Genomic DNA, 27,167 nt, shown 5'->3' on the forward strand with positions numbered 1-27,167 from the left:
GATGCTTCTCTTATAGTTCTGGTTTGCGTTATTTTTCTAGCTATACTCATTTAAAAACCAAGAAAACATCTCATGAATTTCTTTGAAAATGGTGTGTCCAGCTGCGAGTGCACTCGAACGTTGGTTACTGTAAAGTAGGTCACAGTCCAGAACATCTGAAGATAGATGGTCTCTGGAAAGATTAAAGAAGCAGAACTAATCTGTGCATCCCCAAGGGGGTGAGCGAAAAGTATTTGTATAATATTGCAGAAAGAGAAAAGCAGAAGTTACAAAACCCAATCGGTAGAGGATGAAAGGAAGTTATGGGTCATCGAAACTGAAAATAAGCATTAGGTGAAGATACCACTGATGGACTATTTATAATTAATGGTTTGAAGTCCAGTGCACGCTCATTTAGTTGGGCAATAATAAAAAACTTTTATATCGTACTAGTCATTAAAAGACATTCATTGGAAGACTAATGTATTACAGTTAGCAATGAAGATTCTGGCGGGGGGGGTGCGCATCTCTTCGGAAACTCCAAAAGCTATTTACTACGGGGGGGGTAGAAAATATCATTATAGTTAAGGATAAGCATCACATAACATCTGATATGAAACAACATATCAGATGCGCTTCCACTCCTGAAGGGCAATTGAAAATGTGTAGTGAGAGAGAAAGAGAGAGAGAGGGCAAGCAGAATTGCAACAATTCAAAATTCAAATAAATATAAAGTAAAGAATAACGGCACATCTAAGTGAGAAAAATGGCAAAATATGAGATGCTTTAATTACAAATGCAATAATAGAAAAGTCAGTTTTGTATAAAGGGGGAGAGGTTATTTTAAGACCATACCTTATGCTACACGATAAAATGAATAGGTATTTGATATAATCAGAATGGCTCAACAATGTCAATCGTTAATTAAGAACTACCGACCAAAAAGAGAACAAGCAAATCAGTGTTCCCTCTACGATTATGCTTTGTTTGAATTATAATGTGATGGTTATAACGCATGACTAAACATACTGCATTAGGTAGCAGCACATGAATGAGAAATTAGAAAATTAACTAGCATGATTTTAAGATGATCAGCTGTATTCAAGACACATCAAAATACCTTACAATGTTAAGTTAAGGGGATCTGCCATAGCTTGACTTTTTACATAAGATGAGTAATACGATAAATTAATTGCTTTTTGGTATGCCGTTGAACTCCCCCCCCCACTAATTAAACACTTCAAGGTGTGTGGAATATTTTTACCGTGAAAATTTTATAAAAAGTATTCTAAAATAACGATTAAAAATATAAATATAGGAAATCTAAGACATTTTCAAGAGCAAATCGCTTCGCGAGACAAAGAGATAAATTTCGAAACTCTGTCTTCTGGTAGCTATACTGCTGATTCTCAAATTCAGATTCGGTCAGTCAATTATCGCACGACGAACAGTGGTTTCAGCTATATTCATAAAATGCAGGTTAATTAATAATCAACGTTTTCAAAATGAATAAAAATTGGAATGTCCCACTGTATATAATAATAATAATTTTCGTGAATGCTGATTTTTTGTTCAAATAGATGATAGGTATGGGACTGTGGTTGTTAGAGTTACGTGGAAACAGCTAAAGTCACGATATTTGCTATTAGATCTACAGTACCTATTAGGTGGTTTTTTTCCCGCCTGTGTTTTGTTTTGAAAGAGGGATCGCTCGATTTTCCAGGAGGGCTAACCCTGCTACCTCTGTATGAAAACTAACTTGCCTTCAATTGAAAAAGCATTATAATGTTCCTTGCCTTGGGTCTTAAACGAGACGACTGCATGCTATTCGAATTATTGTAATCAAAGTCACGGTTGGGATAGAATATAATCGTGGTTATATATATATATATATATATATATATATATATATATATACACACACACACATACCAGAAAGTTTCTGTTTCCAGCGTAGTGTTCGCATTAATGCATTTGGAACCACAGAAATCATCCAGCCCCGATTAATTCATCAGTCAGTCAATCCTGCGTCATACTACAATATTAGAAAACCCAAGTCTTGCTTCCTGAAACCAGTACCGAGATTCTCTAGTAGGGCTTATATGCTTTGGTAACTACAGCTACGAAGCGTCTTGGTTCCTGGGATGTAAATCAAGATTTTCTGAGAGGAAAACTTGTCCATTCCCGTATATGACCAATTAATTCACCTTCAGATGGGGAGTAAAAAAAAAAAAAAAAAAAGTGCTTAAAAGGTTCCTCCCATTCTGGACGTTGTTCGAATTTTTTTTTTTTTTTTTTTTTTTTTTTCTTCCACCGGAGGGCAACTATCGCGACAGCGGTGCGGAGACGCGAAGCTGGGCATTTCTCATCCTTTATCGCTAGACTAGACCTATTTGGTTAAATATGGTTCTATCACCAGCGCATTCTCCTTTAATTTGCAAAATGTTTTCTTCTGATGACCATTAAACAACTACAAGACTGGTTTAACACTTGAAATTAATGATCCATACTGTTTTACGACGATTAATATATTGATTTAAAATCAATAACACATATTTTACTTCCTTCTTAGTAAACGAATACAAATTACGAAAAAAATAACATAAATTGGAACTGGCGTTTCGAAAACCCGTCGAGACATGCGCAATAATCGAAATAAAAATGCACTCAACTGGAAAAGTAAGTTTCTTTAGCTGTCCATTAAGCGAAATATCCTTATATTTCGGTAACTCTGCTACACGACTTAGTATAGAATTTCTCTTATTTGTAGGAGTTTCTAAAGGGCTTATTGTACGTTTTCAACTATATTTGTGTTGCTCTCCTTGATACTAAAAGAAAAGTTGACAATAGTACATAAAATAACTGAAGTGTAACACCGACACCTTGACCTCTTAGTTCACAGGCCGAGCAGAAGCAAGTTCGCGTGACCAGCTCTATATAACTTCGACATAAAGGCTCCTGCTGTTTCTTGCCGATGGCAAATTTTATCCTTGACCTTTCCCAGCAGTATACAGCAGTTGCAATGCAATGTCAGTTGTCGACACGAGCTGGACATATAACGCTCCGAGTGGACGTCATGACTTGGAATTTGTGCGCCGTAAAACTGAGTTTGTCTTTCCTGTTGAACACACGTCATTCCATTGTTGACGGGGAACCGCGCGAATAAAACTCCATTCTCGTGTGTTCAGCAACTGGCGCATGCAGCAGAAGCTGTCAATTTCTCGAGACCTGCCATAAATTCATACCAGTTTAGGAACTTAACGTTTGCAACATTAGATGATAGACTTTTGGAAAACGTTTATATATTTTTCTGGTTTACTATTAAACTCAAACCATAAATACATTTTAAAATATATAGCAGATATTCGATTATTCAAGACTTATTTTAAATGACTGACGCTTAAATTTTTTGTAGGAAAAAAAAAAGCTATTTTCGTGTTGGCGAATATGCAGAAGTGCCTGTTTACAAAACTGCAGATTTTTTGTCTCCCTTTGTGTTACTGAGTAATGAACCTCAATTGTTCTGGGATTTCGCACTTCTCTTCCCGTTATTTTTCATTTCCTTAGAGAAAAAAATCTTGTTATTTTTAGTTATTCCATCTTTGTACTTTTCAGTTGGTGTTTGGTTTGGTAGCGTGATCTACTTCGTAATCGAAAATGTAAATCGGGAAAAAAAAAAAAAAAACGCTCGGAATAACGATCTAAACATTATTCTGAGATCCAAAATTGTTTTTCCACTCGACATAAACAATGGGAAAATACGTTTAAAGTAACAATGGAGATGCTAGAAAGAATATAATGGGAAAGATAAGAAAGTAAATACTTTTAGAAAAACAGTGGGAGGGTGGAAAGGTAAAGAAAAACACAATAACTGTAGACTAAGGCAGGCATCAGTATTGATCCCTTTCTGGAGATGACGCTCAGTGCATAATACGTATATGTGCACTTGACAGGACTCGAGTACAGTATAATGTACGCTTAGGGTTGAAGATACTTCGAAGTATAAATGCATGATAAATTCAGGGATCTGTTATAAAATTTATAGCACAGAAATGATTTCTTTACTGAAATTTTGAGATTTTCGAAGTGGATTAGGATTAAAGTCAAAGCAATTAAGGCTAGTAGGCCAGTGTATTATGTCTATTAATAACTTGTGTTCCCTTTATTATAAACTCATTGGTAACTACAAACCCATCAACAAAATTCACAACTTGCTATCTTCTCCAAAAGAAACTCTCACGAATGATGCTACCTGGGGTATACCAAGTACCATGTTCGTGTAACTTGTCTTACTACGCACAAACAAGAAGATCTATAAATAAACGTATCTCTGAAAAACAAGACCACATTCGCCTTATCAAACCTCACAAATCTGACCTTACACAACATGGAATCGAAAATACTAACCACAGGATCCAATGGCAAAACGCCAAGTTACTACATGAAGGGCTATATAAAGAAATTAGCCTTACTTATTAGACCTAATCTTAATCGAAATGATTGTCTCACTATTCCAAAAGTGTGGGAAATTGTTATCCTCAATTGTATTCAATAATTTATCTGCTATATTTAATTTAAGTAACTTTAATTTCAGTCCAGTAGTTTTTTAATTCATCAACACGCGACTGCATACGTATAGAGATTCCAATTTAAGCATGCCCACTACTGCTTTTTTGAATTCAATTACTATTGTTGTTCATTAGTTGTACTGATGTCTTAATGATACATAAGACGAAATATTTACATAATAAGTTATTTACTGTAGCATACGTGTTATTCTATTGCTAGGATCACAGTTCGCCTGACCTCCAGTTTTCGCCAAATCTTACAAGCAATATATAAATTAAACTTTAAGTAAAAGTCAAGCAAGTTATATTTTCATGTGTGTGTGTGTGTGTGTGTGTGTGTGTGTGTGTGTGTGTGTGTGTGTGTGTGTTGCCTATCTAGAAATGGTTGTACACCTGTAGTACATCAGTTCCTTGGGTGGCTAGGGATAATAATTTTTATTATTTTATTTTTTTGCGATTTTTATTTTTTTACGTAGTCTACAAACCCTACTCTAGACTAAACATGAACATTGTCAAGTCACTGTAAGCGAGGCGGTAGTCTCGCTTACAGGAGACCACTAAAGACAATTACGAACATCTATGGTCGTGGATTCAAACCAACAATCTGCTGGCTGGAAAGCAGGCACGTTAACAACTTGAAAAATCAGGCTGGCTAATGTTTGGAGACTTCAAATTGGGAGATCTGAACGCTTCTCTCCATCTCTCCCCCCCCCCCCATACACACAAACATTTAGAAGTCATAACATGTTGTATACGAGATTTTCTGAGACTATGCAATTTGTAAAATTTAAGAAATAAATATCATTCAAAGAACTACTGTTCTGAACTGTTGTCATCGGAAAGTGTGTGTGGGGGGGGGGGGGGTATTAAATCTTACTCTTCATATTTTCTTGAAGTTATCTGTTTGCTACTTGTTCAGTGACTGTAACGATTCATAAGAATAATACACATTTTCATCTCTGTCCATTATTGAGATTTTTCATTTCATAAGGAGTTGAAAATTGATAAATCCATTATATGGTAGGAAAATCGCTATATTGCTCTGTAAAGTTAGTAACTAGTTCAAGCTCACTTATGTAACAGCAGCGGATCAGTAGTGAACTCTTTAGGGAGAAATTCACAAATATTATGGAAAAAAACGGGTGATGGAAAGCATTTAATTACTTTTGATATGTTTATTGATATTATTTCAATTTTCACTTGAAATAACTGCTTCAAATATAGTTTAATTTGTATTATTTGTATTATAATTAAACAAGAAACATGTTTCTATAGTAACCTGAGAATTTTTTAAATAAACCAAGAATATTAATTACGAGGTAACATCGAGGAATTTCCCGAAGGCATTATACACACCCTGTAATCAGTCACGGAGGAATTCCTTGAAGTAACTTATGTGGGAAGACATCTCTAATAATCTCAAAGTCGTCAGTGCATCCATTAAAATCTAAAGTGTGAGTCGCACCATTTACGCTGGACTCAATTAGCTGGTCTTGTTTGTGTGTTAATATTATTGTTCGTTAACAATAAACACAAGTCAGAAAAACAGTTATTTATCGAGATACTCATTCGGCAGTGTTTTCCTAGTTCAGCCAAGAGCATCTGAAAAAAAAAAAAAAAAAAAAAAAAAATCCAGTGGAACATCATTATCTGTCACAATTGTAGAAGTCAGTTTCGGAGAAAAAAAGAAGTCAAAGAAAGACCAATTCAAGTAAAACTTTCTCTCCACCATCGACATCTTCAGCAACTTTTTTTAATTCTTTTTTTGATAGTACGACTACTTTTTTTTTTTTTTTTTTTGCCGGTAGAGGATCAGAATGCCAAATAAAGGATAGAGAACTGAAAAGAAGAAGAAGGAACAAGACCTGTACAAAGTAAAACATAAAAAAGCCGGTCAAAGATCTCTTTGCAGCTTTCATCTTAAAAGTTTCATTAAAAAATGAAAAACATGTTTATAACAGACAAAATTGATATAAAAAGAGTGCTTTCATATATTTGTATGCCGATATTATTAGAGAAAATCCTTAATCTACTGTAGTCAAGTTAAAGTAAGCCTGGCACGTACGAGTGAAATTTAGTTAAGGGGAAAATATAACGTAAACCGTACCAATCCCTTGAAAAGTACTAACACGTACTGTACAGAATACAAAGAATTCTGAAAAACTGCAAATTCATCAAACAAACGCGATGTACTTCATGCATTAGGTTAGATATAATGAAACAAATGTATCAAGTTATGAAAAACATGAGATGACGGATCGATTTCATTCTTTTCAAAATAATAAACAGAAATAATTCAACTAAGACGTGAAATCAAGCTACTCCACTGGAATAAAGCTTTCATTAGTTTTAATCTTTAGAAATGAAAAGGGTAATTGTTCGTTTATTACAGATTATATAATTTTCTGTATATTTATGAAGTAGTTGAAATGAAAACTGAACGTTGAAAAGCAATTGTTTCTTTTATCTAGTTTGTAAGGGGTACCATACTGCCATATGAGTTCTCTTTTTTCTATTGTATTCATGTGCACGTGTCTATATCCTGTTCGAATTATACAGATAAAAGTGACAATATTAAGGCATTACTAAATAGATTGTTACTGATAAAGAATGAACAAATTTCTGCTTAAATCTCTGCCGGAGTTGACACTCGTGTTATCATCTACGACTATTTTGACAGCTATGTCTAATTTCAAGCACCATTATAATACTATTGTATTTGTTGTTATTATTATTATTACTGTAATTGGCGTTATCAGATTTCCAAATATTCATTTTATGATTGATATATAATAGTCTTGATATATTCAGAGCCTAGTCGGTTTTGACTGAAAACACCCGGGTTCGAATTCCGTCTAGGATGAGAAGAACCTTGATCAGTTTTTCAAATGACGGCTGTTCAAGATGAGCGTGCTGTCCAACTCCAACCGGCTTGTGTATTTTGCGACAGAAAAACATGCAAACCAGGATGAAACCCGCTAGATCATCACCCACTTCTTAATCCTCTTCCTCTCACAGAGAGAGAGAGATAGCGTTAATATCAAGATGTGGATTAAAACCATTAACAACGTTCAAAAATGGAATCAATTCGTCTCTTAATCTTATTAGCACATTTTAGTTATCTTTGCTGAGAATTAATATGAATTAATTTCAAAGACATTTACAGAAACATATTCTGAATGTACTATACGAGTACTAAATTTATAAGTATTTTAAAATAAAGTAAATTAAGAAAAGGAAGTATAACGCTTAATACTCGCTGAAATATTCTGCATTCTTCAAATAAAAATGCACAAATTGCAGATATTTTGAATTATGATTCCCATTAATCATCTGTTATTTTTTTTAAAAAATTCATTGGTGTTTTTTTATCTAACTTTCATGAAATTTATTTCTGACAGCTTATGAATAAATATGAAGTTCGTACAGGGAAGGAAGCAGATTTGTATATAGCAGCAGGTTCGATTCTAGTTAGCGATGTGAAGAAATTGCTTTGCAATAAGGCTTATTCATTTGAAAGGGCAGTAGTAGGTTTTCTCTTCAGTAAGGCAAATAGACTTAACAGGAGACGTTATTTCCCATACACTTGCATACTGCCCATAATTAAGTATACGAAATTGCGCATTTCTTAAAAATAGATAATTGTCGCCTAATGCCCTAGAGATACGTTCTTAGATTTTTCCATTTGTTTTACGTATAACAGCCTCAGCAGTTCAGTCGGTAACAATGATGTCCTTTGCTTGGAGAGATTTGGGTTCGAATCATGTCTAGGATATGAAGAGCCTTCATCAGTGCTTTACAACTAAATGTGAGTTAACTGGTCTCATACAAATGTGTGTGGCGGGATAAAGCTTATCGGAATAAGTAATTAGGTTTCAAAGAAGGCAAGTTACTTGACTATGAGAGGCCAATGAACTTAATTTGAAAAAAAAAAGGAAGATAGGATGGTGTGTATACACACGCCCCTACCCTCCCTTTTTTATTTTATATATGTCCATCATACATAAAATGGACTTCTCGAATCATAATATGGTATTGTTATTTAAATATTATGTTATTTAATGCTACGATGCAAGTGTAATGCGTCTGTCAACTTTGTGTTCTTGGCCATTTTTTGGGAGAAAGAGTTCCTGAGAAATAAAATAATCGGGATAGGAATATAGTGCTTCCTCAGTATATTCCTCCCGTTCAGATGAAACCCTTAATAAATATTCCTCACTCCAAATATTTGGATCTAAGTTTTACTGAAGGACATTATTCTTCTGGGATGTACAATGAACAGAGTTAAATGATGTACGTTATAAAAAAAGGAGAGTAATTTTCTTAATATTTTATTATATATATATATATATATATATATATAATTATTATTATATATTTATTTATTTATTTGTTCTTTGTCAACAGAAGATCTCTAACATGATATGATTTATGAGATTAATTCATATACTTATTCTGTAAACTTGCATTTGTTATTAAAATAAACTGATAGTAAATAAAACTCCGCTTTATATATAGGGCTCTTATTTGGTTCATTTGAATTGAAATATTTTCACGGCTATATATTCGAAAAGATGGCAAACTTAACACTTATTCTACAACTAACACTCCTTGTTACGGTTCTGATTCGAAGAAAAAAGACATCAATAATGGATAAAATACTTAGAAAAGGGTACAGAAAAAATAAAAATAAAAATGCAAAGACTAAAATTTCATTGTAGACTAACCAAAAAAGGATTAAACTGAATTTGGTATTTTAGAAGCTGAATAAATCATAGCTACCTCCTGATGAATGGCTTTAGCAAGAGAGCCTGCGAAAATCTCTTCTACACTAGATAAAAGAATGAGGCAGGGAAAAAAAAAAACGGATTGTTACTAACAACTGTTGAGCCTTTCATGCGAAAATCAAATATAAAAATGAAATCCGTCTCTCCTCTCAATTCTTTTCACTGTACCTTTCTTACGCATTTTTCAGATTAGGTGTTTATTCCCATAGAAGGCTGACCCACGATGAAAACGCTCTAAAAGACAAGACCCAAAAGTCGATACTGAAAAAAAAATGGGATTTTTTAGTTGTAAGAAAGACTTCTATGGCGACATTACAGGACTAGTGCACGATTCTGAGGTTCAAACAGCAAATACTCAATTCAGTCCGAGTCTTTGAGCTTATCATTCGAAATGATTGATGAAGCAAAAACTGCCCAGTTTTGTGACTTACTTCCTGAAGAAAAGGAGTTTTCTTGCATCATGACTTCCTGTTATCCCACAGAATATGCTTCCATTTACCACTGTCGTGCTTATTACAAATATTATCAATAAGTAACGTGCAATAAGAGGAGAGCAAATAGCTTACTCGGGCACTAGAAAGTAATCATAAGATTAATTTCAAGAAACATGTTGAGAAATAGCAGTCTAGCGTGGAATATATACAGTGAAACACGTATCCTCGGTTTATATCCCACATTTTTAATATCAGTCCTTTAAAACTGGATCATTTCATTAGAATATACGAATTTCATAGGGTATGTTGCAGAAATAATGCTTTGTCAGTTATTATATACTTTGAATTTTCCTGATCATACCCTTTGGAATCAATCAGTAAGAAAAGTGTTCTTGTACTTCGATGGTGCATATGGAAATCAGTATCTTCGATAAGCAAGAAGTTATTTAAATTTATGAAATTAACCACAGAAAATCTTTACATTAAACCAACTAATAAGCGATAATTATGTTAGTATTTTGAATTATAGATAATAAACTGATCGTTCAGATTGGTTTGCTGATCATATGCGTTTAACATCCGAAGATACTGATTCACATATGCACCATCGAAGTAAAGAACACTTTTCTTACTGATCGATTCTAAACGGTATGATCACGAAAATTCAAAGTTTATAATAAATGACAAAGTATTAACTATGAAGGCATCACTAATTAATATATTATATAAAATAATGATTAAAAAGTAAATATCCTCCACACTTTAATATATGCTGCGCTTAGTGAGTTAGAAAGTATTCTAACCGGCTTGAATGGCGTCATTCTCCATTCCATACAAAATGCCTGTCCGCTTTTAAAGCTATGGTTTAACAAATGGTGTACCACGACAGTTAAAGAAAAAAAAGTTCAGCATACCCAAAGGGAATTGATAACAAAAACTTCAATTTAAACTTAGTCTATACTGACGGACGCAAAAAAGTGTGAAGAAACCATCAGCGAATCCAAATATGACTTTGAAATGACCAGCAGAGAAAACTTGCCTCCTTTTACAGCATATTTCTTCAGATTCCTGTACAGATGAATAAGACAAATCGCCTCCTACCATAATAAGAACTGTGCATTATATTCATCCTGAAGTCCTTTAAAATAAACCACTCCATAAATTACATCAGAAAAATCTCAAATAACATATGTACCATCAGACCCAGAATATTTTTTGGTAGCTTCGTAACTAACTGGAAAAACGATGCTGAAGTCTTTTCATTTTATTTTATATTCAGCGGACAACATATATCCCAACATATGGAAGCAAGCCTACATCCAAGCTCTCTCTCTCTCTCTCTCTCTCTCTAGTAGTTCAATGCAAGAGTCCCAGAGCTTTATATGATTCTAAAGTGATGTGTAAACCTCGGAAAATAACGAAAAATATGATTGTAGACAAAAAATGTTATAATTGTTTAATTCACATGATGATAAATAGCATGTTTCATAAAACAAAAAAAACACAAAAGTTAATATGATTTATGATTAGTTAACTTTATGACGATATGACTTTGAACTTTTCTAAAAAAAAAAAAAAAAACGTAAAAAAATCCGAGAGTCCACTCAAGTTGATTAAATGCTACTTTTTTACTGAAGTGCTTCTCACTTTTCCTATACCAATGCGGACTATTAATGTTAAAAATGAGATTCCGAGCAACGTTATTCTTACCCAGACAGAGTTAGCATATCGTGAAACCCCCACTGTTGGACCCATGATACGATTTCAGAGTTACCTTCTCTTACGTTATTCGCCCAACTAAGGCTAATCATACATATCCTATTCCAGTCGATAGCTCTCCGTGACTCTACTGCTCCACGGGAGCTTATTCTATATATTCGGATCCCCCCCCCCCCCACACCATATCTAGTGGATCCCTTATTCATTGCCCAGGGAACGCCCCCACTAGAAGTTTCAGGGCTCCCCTCGAGAAATTTTGAGTTGGAGGTAGAAACAATAAAATCGGTAGATATTATTATTGTTACGGCTATTTTTGCCTGTTTTCGTCTAGGAGTGTCCCCCCCGCCCCTGTTCTCCATATAACTCTTCCCTTTCCCCAAAAAGCGCCCTCAAATATTATAATGTACATATATGTATATATATATATATTATTTTAAAAAACCCGGGTTTTCTAATTTATCTTCCCACCTTGCCGCAAACATCTTCCTCCACGTTCCTGAACCTCCACGTTTCCGAATCCCCCCCCTTTCTTAATAGCAGACAGCAGACGTATAGAGAAAGAAGACATTATAAGTTCCAAACAAGGTATGTGCAAAATTTCTTCCTCCATTAATCTACATATATTTACCTTTAAAAATACACTTATAATACCCTAAGAATTCTTGAGTAAAAAGCCAATGTATTTAAAATAGGGACACTCCTAGACGAAAACAGGCAAAAATAGCCGTAAATAGAATAGTTTTTTAAGAGTAACATGGGAATTTTCCCAGAAATAATACCTATATTAGTAGATACTTTTAAGTATCTGTCTGGGCTCTGTAATGGATAAGGCTGGCATATCAGAACCACGAATAGTATTTGATGTAATACTGAAGTCTCAAGGAAAACTACGATGCGGCATTGGATGATTATAGAGTATACTGACCTACCGATGCGAGTACTGGATAATCACTAGGAAAAGATGGATTATTTCAGAAGGCATGAGAGCCACCCATATGAATTGTCTGAGGAATATACATAACAGAGATGGAAGTTGAAGAGCCTGTTACCGACAGAATGGATGCAAGTGCATTGAAATAGTACGGAAACCTCCAGAAAGTGAAAGACGAATGATGGCTATAGAGAATTAGTATCATCCATTGGATAAAAAAGGAAGACTAGTACTGTTTTCTCCATAGCTTTCACAATGGTTTCTCTCCACCTAGGAGAGGAACGACTGTGAGAGCTATGGAGAAAAGAGGTTAGAAGGAAGAGAAGACTGGAAAAAAAAATCGTCGGCAATAAACCCTCAGAAGCAGCAGCTGCTGACCAGTGGAAATGTCCGCGAACAGCAAAATAGCAACCGAAGGATAAATCATCAGTCCCGTTGGCATGCTTGTCAAAATGGCATACAGTGCTTGCTTGTGTGTGTGTGTGTGTGTGTTTCTAAGATGCCTTCCGCAGCATAAAACTTGTACGTATAAAAATGATATCTCCATTTCTACATTAGTCTTTCAAAAAAAATTACTGATTTATTGCATAAACGCTATAAACTGGTTGCACCATAATACATCTTCATTCTCCGAAATAAGATCGATTAACTTCTATCTATGCTATATAGGCAACTTGATCTATAAAACGATCCTATAAAAGATTAGAATGGCGACCTTCAGAAAGGTTTCTGTGTCCTATTCTCTTCTACTTGAAGCATTTGATTGAAATACTAGCTCACGAAAAGTCTCAGTGCATTCAATCAAATATATCGAAGTTTCCAATTTCCTGGCACAGTTTTTGCAGTAAAGACGTGCCCTTAAAGGCAACTATCCATTGGGCAAAAGCCCCTTCCATTGTAGTTATCTTCAATAGCTATTATGGAATCTACAGCTGTCATGAAAAGTGAAGTATTCGTCTATTCTACTTAATTTTCCTGAATACTGAATGTGTCTTTCTGGATGTTTGAAATATTTATCTTAAGTGTCTCAAGAAAGAGGTCGGGTGAAGGTTAAAATGATAAAATAATTGCATTTAAAACTGTTATTGTGTGGGCTTTATAAATTCAAAAGTTGCTTGGTATAAAGACAGGGCAAAATGTTGCGATTACACATTACACTACTCATTCTTTGCAATAAATCACGACAAAGAATCATAAAACGTGATTTAAATTTGCCATGAACTGTTATTAATTTTGTTAATTTTGATCTATTGAACTCGAAAATAGCTTTTTTATTATTAAAAGCAATCTAATTTAACCAACTAACAAATTACACTAATATAGCATATAATAACATGCGACTTTGTTGTAATGGCATATACTTACGTAATATAACTGTATAATGCTTCAATATCCACTGCTATTGCTACCAGTTGCGCAAAACATGAGATTTTTATCAATGTCTAAACTGCATCTGATTTTTTTCTCTCAACATAATCGGTTTCCTTAACCTTTTTAGTAGACATCATTCACTTGGTTTATTGGATTATGTACGGAAACAGTAAAAATTTCTCAGAGTGAACGAAGATTAAGAGGGGCGAACTGCTCTCTGAAAAATCAACAGCTTGAAAAATATAGAATAAGATTTTCCTTTTCATTTTGTTCAAAGTAATGGCTTAGGGCAATGAAGTGCAATCGATTTCAGTTTAATACCAATGTTGTTATCTTCTAATACGTAAATTTTGCTAACAGAGGGTAAAAAAAAATTGCTTGTATGACACATGACTGTAAGAAAGAAAATTAAGTATGAAGCAGTTATACTAGCTAAGAGGTTTTCGTCTTTAACGGAAATATTCATCCTAGGAGTCCCAATATGTATCGTAGAACAGCGGATTTGTTTAAATGGTAATCCCATAATACGAGAGGTTATTCAACCTGGTAGTACATTAGTATCAATTGGTAGAAAGTTTATGTAAAAAGAAGAAATCTGCTAACACAGGTTTTGAAGATTTGAAACTTGCCGTTTAAGAAATACATATAAAAAAATAGCAAAACAAAGGTAAGAATTAAGAGAAAGAAAATTTGTTCTGTCAGTTTGTAAATGAACTGGAAACGAGTGACAAATACTTTCTGCATATGTTTTAACAGACGAATAGAATGGAAGAGTTATCATTGTCAGTTCTGATGAACAATGACCACAGAAATATTTGCAGAAATGGATTGGTGAGCGACTGGTCCTCAACCTAATTAACCCAACCTTTTCTGTACAGAGTCAAGTATTTTTGGGAGCTGTTAAGTACTACCCCTAATGTGAAAACAATATTCAATGTGTGCACGGACTTGGATAGAAATTAGTAACTATTCAGAGGTACAGCAACATCATGAGCAAAATAAAAAAAAAACTGAATCTTTCTGAATGGTGAGAAAGCGCTTATTGATAACACGTTTATGACAAGAGAGAGAAACTGGAGGTTGGAGTAATCCTAAGCATAGAAATTTTTATAGAGACTTGGATGTGATCGAAAGTAAAAAAATGATATCAGAAATTTTCTGAGCGAAATCAAACAGAATCGGGTTTTACTTGCATCGAAATTAACATTAAACACTATAATTAACAAGGTTACATCCAAATGAAAAATCTTCTGGAGATCAGAACTTAGTGCTGTAGAATATGATATTCTGGAATCTACACAAGAGCAAAGTGTCCTTATAGAGATTAAATATTTTCTGTTGCCTACATTTTGTTGCAATATTTCTACATGCCTACATTTCTTCACCGCTACTGATCTGGAATATCCAGTGAACAGCATTTCACTTTCCCGGTAAGAAGAAATGATTTGAATCCCGCTGGAGAATATTTGTGAAAGTCTTCAGATGATGGTTGTCTTTCATCTCTCAGAGCAAGATCATCACTCCGCTACGGGAGGCAATGGTAACCTGTAGAACAGAACAGCAGAGAACTACTATTCACTCAACCCACCGCACACGTATTTTAGATTTCCGTTTACCAAAAGTAAATGAGAATATCATTAAAATTTGTAGTTTCACAAAGTAAATAGGATATTGCCTTCTTCGGGAAAAAAAAAAAATATATATATATATATATATATATATATAAACTTTAGTTTCTATTTTTCACTTTCCTCCAACAGTTCTTAGGACTTTTCATTGCTTACTGTTTTAACAATGCCACACTAACTTCTGCAGTAGTAAAATTACGAATTCCACATAAATCAGAAATGATTTTATCCAACTGCGACCTTTATTTGTTCAACAAATAAAGGTTATTTGTGAAAACAAATTCACAGACGAGTATACGGAACTCCTCGCAGGTCCTCCAGATCCTGTACTTATGTTTCTTTCCCAAATTTTCAAAACCAAAACTGAAGTGCAATTTCGACAGTGATGACAATTGAGTCAAATCATAATTGATGACGCAGACACAAGGGTCTCAGAACTTTAAGTGATTCCTATTTCGAAGGGGGGAAATGTATTGAACACGTAGAAATACCCAACAGTGCTTTTAATTTGCTGCACTGCGAACTTCCAATACTCTCCACCACCACTCCGAAACGTACGTGAAGACTTAAAGCAAACGAAGCTATGTTTAATCTTTAACACACCTGATGACTGTAAAGTTGTACGTGCGTACAAAGTAAAGGCATCATTGAAGCTTGTTTGCCCGTGAGACAAAGAAAATGGTGTTGTTTTTTTTTCTTCTTTCTATTGTGACCGAGAAGAATTCAGGGATTAAAGAGGCTCTATTCGAAAAGACTCCTTTAATTTTCCTTTAAAGAACTCAGTACGAAATAGGTACTCTCCGAACACTGGTAGCGAGAATACAATCTTACAAGAAGAGACTTATTTTTCTTTCAATTGGTCCTTAGTGAAGTAGGAAGATAGAAGTAATTGCACTTCTCTTTCCTAAATCATTGGCACTGTTTGGCTTCAATGGAACATTCTTTGCCCTCGAAACTTCGTTTCGAAAGAGAATTTGTCACGTTCAAATGCGATTTTTTCCCAGATTATATCCTTTAAAGGAAGTGTGCATCAGCGATTCGATTTTTGCATATTTCCCCGTACAATTAATTTCTGCAAATCAAGAAATTTTATGCAGTATTAGCACTTAGTACAGTATCGGGCTAAACATACCCGAATGAACGCTACCTCTCGTACTTATTCTTATGCCATCCTTTTCTTTGATTCATTGGAATAGCATTTTACTATACTGTTTGTTTCATTAGCAAATACGATCTTATTTAAAACAGATCGTATTACCAAATACGATCTGTTTTAAATCTTGTGAGGGATCAGAGCGCCCTCTCTCTCTCTCTCTCTTTTGAATTTTTTTTCAAGTATTCCTCTTTCACAGTGGATAAGAAAATCATCGATATACTTCGTAATCTGCTATACATATTTTCAGACCAGTCTACCGGTTGTGCTAAGGTGAAAAAAATAAGAGTTTCCGAAAGACGACCTCTGTTCTCATCTCCAGCCTCAGATTGCAAAAGTATAGAAAGTGTTTCATGGATTCAAAAACCTTGGTCTTATGAACAAAAGTATGTGTCGTACTTACTGTACCAAGGTGACATCCATTAAGGATGATATGGATCATAATCTGCCGTTTGTGTACAGCATCTGAAAGTGAGATGAGAGGATGATATACCTTTTGTCATACTACATGCATGTCACAGAATATCTCTCCAACATAAAAGCAACTTGGAAATCTGCTTAATTTTTCTTAACAATGTCATTCTTCTCTTAACAACGCACCAGTAGGTCCCGACCCATTGTTGAACAGTAAGGGAATTTGAGGTGGGGAAAGAAAGAAATAATAGCTAAATATCAACTAATTGTTAATTTTTCAATCTTTTCGGTGTTTATTTCGCTATCATTTTTAGCTAAAATTATGTAAGTTACTATACAATGAAATTTTAAAGTTAAAATTAGTTTGAGCTTCTTTTAGCCCAAACTAATTTTAGGGGGACTAGTTGGCAGCTGTCTCTATCATTTAAGCATTAACTGATGAGTCCACTCTATCAACGAATTTTTATTTTATTTTTTATTTTTTGAGGGGAGAAAGAGAATGATAAACAACTGTCACCATCTTATGACCCAAACTCCTAACACTCATAATACTGTCTGTAATAGCGTAAGTTTTATGATCAATTTTATTGAGAGGAGAGGTTAAAATCCAAGTTTCCATGAGAGGAAATCAATTTGTTCATACTCAAGTATTTATTCATTCTTGTGCAGGACTGGCATGGCATGCACACATGGAATCAGAATTTCAGACGTTTTTATTCAATCAGATTTTGTGGAAATAAAAAGGCTGAAAAGTACCGAATAAAAGGTAACTCTATACGTCATTATAAAAGCAGCTTAATGTGGATACAGAATCCGTATTCTAGATGCTATGATTTTCTTCTCACAAACCATAAAACCAACCTAAAATTTGTAGTATTGTGTACATACAGGTATAAAATATGAATTAGGTAATTCGTGTTATTCATGCGGTTACCACTCTAAGTGGACTTAATGTATTGTGGTGGTAGAATTATGATGCTGATAATAACAATAATGAATTTGTAAATAAGGATTGATTATCCATACCAATTTGAACCCTCTCTAATGCTTTACTTCTTGACCTTACTGAGTAGTAAGGTCAAGAAGTAAAGACACCTATCTCTTATTACATAAGAGATAGGTGTCCATGGTTATTATAAATGTAAACTGAATAGCCTGTTACCGAGTTGTTTTTAGGAAGAAATGCTTAATGATTCATTAAGAACGTTAAGAAACAGTCATATTTAAATTTACTTTAATATACCTAAATAACAACAAATATTTCATCATAATCATTGCCCATCGGTGTCTGATGCTTGTTTCAAGCATCAGTACCAGCTACCAGCTGAATGTTTAATTAAATGTTTCTTTTTTTTTTTCTTGTTTAGTAATTTTTGTGACTTTGGATATCTTTTTGGTTAGAGTAGTTACGTGTTGTCTTCATGTAAAAAATTCTATTTTTGAATTTATAAATTAAAACGCGAATTAAGCGTTTCACTTGTTAGCATACGGTAGGTATGTCAATCCGCAAATTTTAATATATAACCTAAATTATGTCACAGATGCATTTTTCTATACATACCCAGAACACACTCTCTCTCTCTCTCTCTCTCTCTCTCTCACACACACACACACAAATAAAAAATACTCGCGAAGATCACTAGCCACAATCATGTGAACTTTAAAACCTATATTAATAAATAATATACAAATATACAAAATAAATATTGAAATCTTTATAAAAGTGGTTCGGATCGTAGATGGGATTCAAAACCGGGTCTTTTCAGCCGAAGAGAAAATCCCGCGAACTGTACAACAGAAGTATTAAAATAAAATGAAAAACCGAGTGATTTCTTCATCTCATCCGACTTAAGTAACAAAAATAAGAAATAAGAAAATAAAAAATAAGAAAATAAATGCACCACATTGTAATATCAGGGGACAAAAAATAATACTCTAAGCACATACACTAAATTTGCAACATTCTGGAATATGTGTAACTGTGTGGACATGGAACCTGGTGTTCATTTGTTCTTGTATAAAGAATGCGGATTATAGGATTCTCTAGTATTGTATTATTATGTATATAATATTATATTATATAGTATTATTTAGTATTCTAAGCTATGGAATTTCAAAACAGATACATATTCAGCAATAAAATTACAGTCAGCTGTTCATGTGGTAATCAGACATCCCTTACTGAGATTATATAATAATACACGAAAAGTTACAAACTGATTCAATTCTGACATAGCAATATCTAGCGAATCTAACTTTATAATGACTCCTTAATAACAATAAACACTCTTATAACAATCGACAAAAAAACGTTTAAGTTGATTTTAGTGAATGAAGTTCATTATCATTTAACAGCACAGTTCAGCAAACATTGCTTATATAACTAAATAGCTAACAATGAAAATTCCACATAACGCATTTCAAATCGTATTCAACTTAATATCCTTATGTATTGTAAATCTTAAGTAGAATAAACGGGATTTTTGTATAAATTCCTTAGTTTTGAAATTTGCGTAGAAGATTCATCCATTCACGCTATGACAGTTAGTAATGAGTAAATGTAACTCTCGCTAATGCAACTACTATGCATGTCACCTAGACAACTGTGCACTTAATTGTCGTCCAAAACTGCTGCGCATTAACAGTCGCCCATTGCCCTATTTGAATTACATCTAGATTCATAACATTACGAGCATTAACAATGGAAAATTCCAGTAACTCCATATTTCGTTGCCACTTCGTGTGAAGGCTAATATTATAGTCAAAGTATTATCTCTCTTCTGGTCGCGTTACTGTTCTCAGAGCAATAAAGAGTATTGTTGGAAATTAACCAAGTTATTTTCATCCCTCTAATAACTGAAAAGTCAGAAATTCTATGAACGTGTTTCATAAAGTGGACGGTCGTTTTTATATAATAGGAATATTTAAAAAATAACGGTTAGTAAACTTTATCCATGTAATTTAATTTTACTAACAGAATCCTATGTGTTAATTAAATTTCATGGTTTTCAAGTTTCACACACCAACTTATACCTGATTTGTATTGTTTTGACCCATTTTAAACATTCTATGAAGATAATATACACAAGTGGCAACTATTGCCGTAAAAATCTGTAAAAGGAAGAAACGAAAGCCGATAACACCCAAGATTAATATTCTATATAATAACGATATTCAAATATAGCTTTTTAATTCAAAACAAAAAGATTAGCATTTTAATGCAACCATTTTGAAGGGAGAAATGAAAGAAAAAGACGAAGACTTAATTTCTTAAGTATATACATAAAACGTTAAGCTCCATTTTTGCGAGTAAAGAAAAAAAAAAGAAATCACAAAGTAAAATGAATATATGTGTGTATGAGAGAGAGAGAGTAAAAGATTAAATATTGAAATAAGATATTTAAATCTTCTGAAGTGTTTCATTTGCATATTTTGGATATCAGATTATCTGGAAGATGCTTCACACTTTAAAAAAGCAAACACTTGAAGCGTAAGTAACCGATATCTTACCTGCATTTGTATTCGATAGTGAAGGTGAACGATCTTTAAGAGTATTAACTTCAAGAAATTCTTCTACTTGAAATACAGAAATAATTAAAATTGAATGATAAAAAATTTAAAAAAAGTAACTAAAATGGGAAGAGAAAAAATCAGAGTGGAAGGGAGGTTAATTAGCGGATATTATGCTGCCAACTAAATTGCATACGGGCAGGCGTCTTATGGATTTCAGTATTACTGAACAGATTAATGGAAATTTTTTCTTTATTCAAAGTGATTAGCGTGAAGGAGATTGTTGTTTGAGGATTACGTCGAGGAATTTAAAGTCAAAAGGCGACTAATTGTATGCGATATATTTCCAACCACGAAAGTTTGTGAACCTGTTGATTGTACGTTAAATGCCATGGATGGGCCAAGTGTTGGGTATTCAAGCTCACTTGTTCTCGACTAAACATGGAACTTTTTTAATCCACTTCACCCTTCATATAAACAAAATAATGATCAGATGGGTGACGAAAATTGCTACCACTTAGAGATCTACAAACACCTATGCCAGAATAGGATTTGAACCACACCGAATTCAATAATGGAGCAGAGACAGTATCCACCCACCAACAAGGCTGAAATCCATGAAATCCATGAAAAGGAGAAAAAATCACTACAAGTGGTACTAAAGAGGAGTGTGCGAATTCAGTTTTAAAGGTATTATGAATGGGTTTATAACGTCTTAGATGGGATTCGAACCCAAGTGTTTCCAATAAAAGACGAGACTCTATTTCTCTCTCTTAAATTACAAATATATATATGCATAGCATCATACATGTCCGCAAGCTGATGTGCTTTGCATTATGGGAGATACTAAGGAAAGTGATCAGAACTTACTCCACCTTTACCAGGAGTTGCCTCAAACCTGAAAATACTTCAGGAGCAAACTTGACTGTATAAGTTTATAAAATTGCTTGGTATCTTTAACGTATAGTATACCCAAGGTAGAAAACTTTCTACACACACACACACACACACACAAACACACACACACACACACACACACACACACACACACACACACACACACACACACACACACACACACACACACACACACACACACACACACAGGGTATCCACAAATGTTTACCCTGATTTCAACTGCTATAATATTTTAACAATGAAACTAAATGAATAAATTTTGTTGTAGGTAAACTTAGGCACTCAACGTTTCCATACTGGTATCTTCAGTATGCTGCTTTTGCCACCAGGAGCGCTGCTCATGATTTTCTTTAAAAATGGCTTCAGTACAGGAAAAAGCCCAATGTGTCTGTGGCTAGCAGAAACAAAATCTCCAGTTACTGTGCAGCGAATGTTTAGGGCACAGTATGGAAAGAACCCACGTGATGACAAGCTCATTAAGTCATGGAAGACAAAGTTTTTAGAAACAGCTTCAGTTCATAAGGGTGCAAGCAGTGGCAGACCATCGGTTTCCGAGGAGACAGTTGAGGCAGTTCAAACTGCCTTCACCCGGTCACCGTAGAAGTCAATTAGAAGAGCTTCACGTTTGCGTACCACTTTGTGGACTGTACTCCTTAGCTTTGAAGTTCTAGTGAAGCGCTTCTGTTTTAATCCTTTTTCCGGTGACGGGGTGAAGGCAGTTCAAACTTCCTCACTTCATTAGAACTTCAAATGCTAAGAAGTACAGTCCACAAACTGATACGCAAACGTGAAGCTCTTCTAATTGACTTCTCTCGGTGACTGGGTGAAGGCAGTTTGAACTGCCTCAACTGTCTCCTCGGAAATCGATGGTCTGCCACTGCTTGTACCCTTATGAACTGAACCCGTTTCTAAAACCTTTGTCTTCCATGACTTAATGAGCTTGACATCAGGTAGGTTCTTTCCATACCGTGCCCTAAACATTCGCTGCACTGTAACTGGAGATTCAGTTAGTTTCATTGTTAAAATATTATAGCCAGTTGAAATAAGGGTAAACATTTGTGTACACCCTGTGTGTGTACACACACACACACACACACATGGAAAGATGCATGTATATGACCTATAGGCAGATTTCGAAAGAATCATGGCGTTGGCCAGATTTTATTGTTAAACCTTTTTTTTTTAATTTTTGCACAGTTTCCATAAAGGACTCAAAGGAAATATTTCATTAATTCCCTCTCTTCATCGGTACTTTCATATCTCGCTCTGCACATAAATATACAGCGCATATGCATTAAGTTCTCTTGTGTAATACGTTATCAAATTTATGAAGTTACTGGGCTACCATATTTAGGATTTTCTTTTACCAAAGACTCGCGCTGGCCTTAATTTATCGCATAAGATGTGCAGAGGGAAAGCAAAGAAGAGTTTCCAACCTTCTTTGCACGCTTCACTTATTACAAATGCTCAGCCACAACCAACAATATTACTCTCATTCCCTTGCCAACCCTCCTCCCGTTCCCCGCTTTCTAGCTGCTCTTTACCTTTATATCTGCATACATTCGGCGGACTTGCTAGAAGAACGAAAGCTACCCACTTAAATGTTACCTCCCTTCTTCCTCGCCAATTCGGAGTCAAATGCGGAGAAAGAAACCATCTGTTGATGGAAATTGCCGCCGTTCTAGGCAGGTTTTCCAACCGCTAAACTTTTACATGGGAAAAGTAGCCCGGAAACTACGTGTTTTGTAATGAGTGTAAAGCTGACTTACTCCCCATGTTGTTAAAGAAGATATTTTGGGTTTGGTAAAAGTAATAACGAGTTTTTATAATATCCCTGTATCACGCATGATACTTAATAGGTTTTACTGGGATGCAGATGCTGAATAAAACATTAGTTATGCCGCACCAGTAATGCAACACGAAATGACAAGATGCTCTCCGGATGCACTTTCCTTACCTCACACAGTAACTATATACTGAAGTGAAGTACTTAGTTATAACTGACCAAAAGGAGAAGGCCTCGAAAAACAAACTATTGTATTAAAACAAATTGTAGTTTTACATATTCGTAATTAAAGGACTCACTAAAATCATAATTTTCAGTTTTCAAAAAGTTGGGAGTGAAGTAATGGTGTATTAAAGCGTAGTATAATTTCGCAAATATTTTGCTTTCTCCTTGCAGAGGTCGCTTTCGACATTGTTTCGATATTATTATTATAAATCCCAATCATCGGCAACAGAGATGCAAAAATTACTTTTCCTATAACATTCTATCCTATTTTAGATAATTATTCAGTAATGTAAGTGAAGGCTATTGAATATGCTACACTTAGTAATAACTCATAACAATGCCTAAGTTTAAAATAGTAGTGCTCTCTAAGGTAACTTCGTAAACACCACAACCAACCATTTCGAATGAATATTTAAATTCTTTTTTATTTCAACAAATATTTGGATCAGAAAGTATTTCGTTTCAAGATTACTTGGCGTACTTCAGTCTTCCAAGTTGTTTTTCAGCAGATGTCAAGCTACACTGCCTAGAGAAAGAACATACAATGAGCAACCTCACAGATACCAAATAATACGCTAATTTAGCGAGCGTAACCAAATAATTTGCATATTGTCTTTAGTTAGTTGGTTCGAGCTAGTTGGCAATCTCTCAAGATCTAAGCAGCCTTATACTTGGAGTAGTAAAGTGTGTCCCAGTGGTTGGTGATGGTCGTGTAACATCTCCAAATCCACCTCATCAGCGCATGCATATGAATATATGAGAGCATACCAGTGCCGTCTAACATACAGCGCGAATCAGTTTTCTGACAGAATCTATCTAGATGAAAGGTAGTTAACTTTACGGATGCCTATTAGGCCTCGTAAAAACAGTTTTTAAGAAAGGACATGATTCAACTTGTTTCTAATTACCACTCTCTTAATTTCAGCCTAGACATTATTAAAAAAAGTATTCTCGGTAGCATATTGATTATGAAAACAACATACAGAAACATACAGCAGAGTTTCCACTTATAGCTAAGAAAATTATGGCTGCAGCGATTGTACAGAACAGATAAAATCTTCCATGTGAGCTTCTTAAGAAAAAAAAATATATTAGAAGATATTATTAATCTCATATAACACAAAATAACAAAATACAAATTAACGATTTTCTATACAAGACGTCAAATATCAGTAAAGCAATTAATAGATTCGCCAAAACAATTAATAGATTCGCCTATACCTAAATGCCAAACTCAATGAGTCCCAAAATTAACGTTTCCTTGATTTCTGCCCACTTATGAGTAGGTGGATGAACTAGCCAGCAGCCATTTAGTGCTATCCATCAAATATCCTCTTTATAGCCGCAACATTAATATCTCAATCACTCATAAGAAAGCCACCTGCTGGTATTCTCAGGATCGAACCTAGAAAGCGAAAAACTCTTGCCGCATTCACTAAGATATTAAAATCGAACCCGTCTAATGTTTTGAACATGCTAAAGTAGAAAATAAACGTGTAAGTATTTAAAGTATATTTTTTAAGACCTATATAGCCTGTTAAATACTTTTCATTTCTTCAACCCTAATTTAAGAGGTGATTAAGTCATGACAATGAGAATATTTTGTTTGTAAGTTGCATGTTTTTCTAGCTGGGGAGATGAAAAGCCTAAATTTTAGGAAAGAAAAACCTAACCACCACCTAATTTACCTTTTATAGAGTAGGTCGAATTTAATCTTAGACAAGATTTAAACTAAGCACCTTCCAAGCATTGGACATCGTCGTTTCCGAATGACGGCTCTGAAAGCACACTCAAAACTATAAATTCAGGGAACAGAATCTATTCTTGACAATAAGATTTAAGAAAGGTTTAACCTGGAACAAATATCAATGCATTTAAACAAGAACCAAAAAGTTCCATAAGGTTCCTAGTTTGAGAAAAAAAACCTGCTTACTGAATGCAAATTACATAACAGCATTTTATGTAATACACAACTATAACACAACAAACGAAAGTAATACATGGCCAGTTACTGTTTTTGGTGGAGAAACTCGCTCAAAGGTTAGTATATCAGATGAGCTACTAATATTACCCTACTGTATATTTAATAAATTTGACGATGATGAAATGAAATCATATTGCAGTTCGTAAATTCCAGATGTCGGTACGACATTCACAGAAACACAGAAATATATTTCAGTGACATTTCAGATGGACAATGATTCAGAAATAATAATAAATAAAAATACACTTTACGAGTCTTACCGAAGAAGTCTTCTTATTGTCTACAAGAAAATGACTACACTATGTATGTCACCTAGACAACTGTGCACTTAATTTGTAAGCGCTGCTTCTAATTTTCTGATTAATCCCGTTACATCCTACAACTAGACTAAGTGATTTTTATTACCATAAAAATATTAGGAAATTTTATCTCATCAACAATTTCTAAATTATAAGTTCTACATTATCAGTGAAAAACTCCACATTTGATTTGGGAGTATTTTTAGACTTCACTAATGAGCACAGTTATTTCCAAACGATGCCGATTAAAAATTCTAAGCATTCTTTCCTTTAGAAAGCCAGCTAATCTAACAAACAATTTTAATTGTTTCAACAATAAAGCAATAATAGTTTGAAACTACATAATGTGTAAAATAGAATGTATAACTAGTAGATACTGGTTTCTGCTGTAATGCAGAAAGGAGAAAATGATCATTAGAACTTCAATATATTAAGGCTAAGAAATATATCGCGGTAATTAACCATACTTCCTTCTGAGAAGTGATTTGATATGCCTTAGTGTCATTTCCCAAATACTATTTTTGCAGAGACAGAGATTGAGAGAGACCTATATTCTTGGAGGTTTTGAAGATTCGGCTTAGCACAGTATATAAATACGACATCTTTTCTACATAAAAATTACAACGAATTAAATATTTTGCTATAATGATAACAGCAGCCAACAATTTCATCTTTTTCTTCGTGTTTTCCCCAATTTCAACTAACGCATCTTCCCCAACCCAACATACTTTAAATGGTTCAAGGTTAAAAACTCGATTTCGTCCTTTTCTCTTTAGGATGTCAGCTTTTATCAGTTGTCGCCTCCAGCGAGAGCTGGTGGTAAGCAGGGCGTAACGATTCCATGATACGTATCATGTTTAGCACATCAAAAAATGAGGCCACTTTCACTCTTCAGTTCGACAAGTAAATAAAACCTCTCAATCCCCCTTCCTACCCCCTCAGACAGTGTTCTACTTTAGTAACCTCCCTCCTCCGTCCCTTAACGTATGCCGCACTATCCCTTCACCGGGATGCGAAGACTACGGAGACGTACGCCTTCGCATCCCGCAGTCATCCCACTCGCTGCCGCTAAGAGTCGGCAATGACGTTCTATGGATCTTCGCTACCTGCAAGTCTACCTGCAGTACCGAAATGCTCTCGCTCCTCATGCGGCTAAAGAGTCAAAGAAGACGGTTTAGAGCCACTGAAGAGTACTCACCTTGACTGAAGACTGTCGTTAAAACTACACCCCAGATGAGCAGGTTCATGGCTTGGACCCGGTGGTCGGCACGGACATGACAGTGTGACTCCACCAGTACAAGACAGTCCTTTCTCTCGTGACTACCACAATTCAGTCTTTACTTGACGTTAATCTCGCTCTCAGATTCCTGACGTTGCCGACAATTTGATTTAGTTTTTTTTTTATTTGGCTGAATGGAACTGTTCGCTGCACGTTGACCACTGCCGCCTCTTACTGAAGAT

At 34.6% G+C, this 27,167-nt stretch overlaps 1 protein-coding gene across 1 annotated transcript in view; it reads right to left on the reverse strand.

The window, feature by feature from the left end:
• LOC150092820 (low-density lipoprotein receptor-related protein 4-like) overlaps nucleotides 1-27,167 on the reverse strand; it is a 1,164,745-nt gene that overhangs the window by 988,604 nt on the left and 148,974 nt on the right. The gene's annotated exons all lie outside the window — the stretch shown is intronic.

This window comes from Typopeltis vanoorti, chromosome 25, assembly GCF_054136105.1.
Source record: "Typopeltis vanoorti isolate ZY-2024b chromosome 25, IOZ_Tvanoo_1.0, whole genome shotgun sequence".
NCBI classification, from domain to species: Eukaryota; Metazoa; Arthropoda; class Arachnida; order Uropygi; family Thelyphonidae; genus Typopeltis; species Typopeltis vanoorti.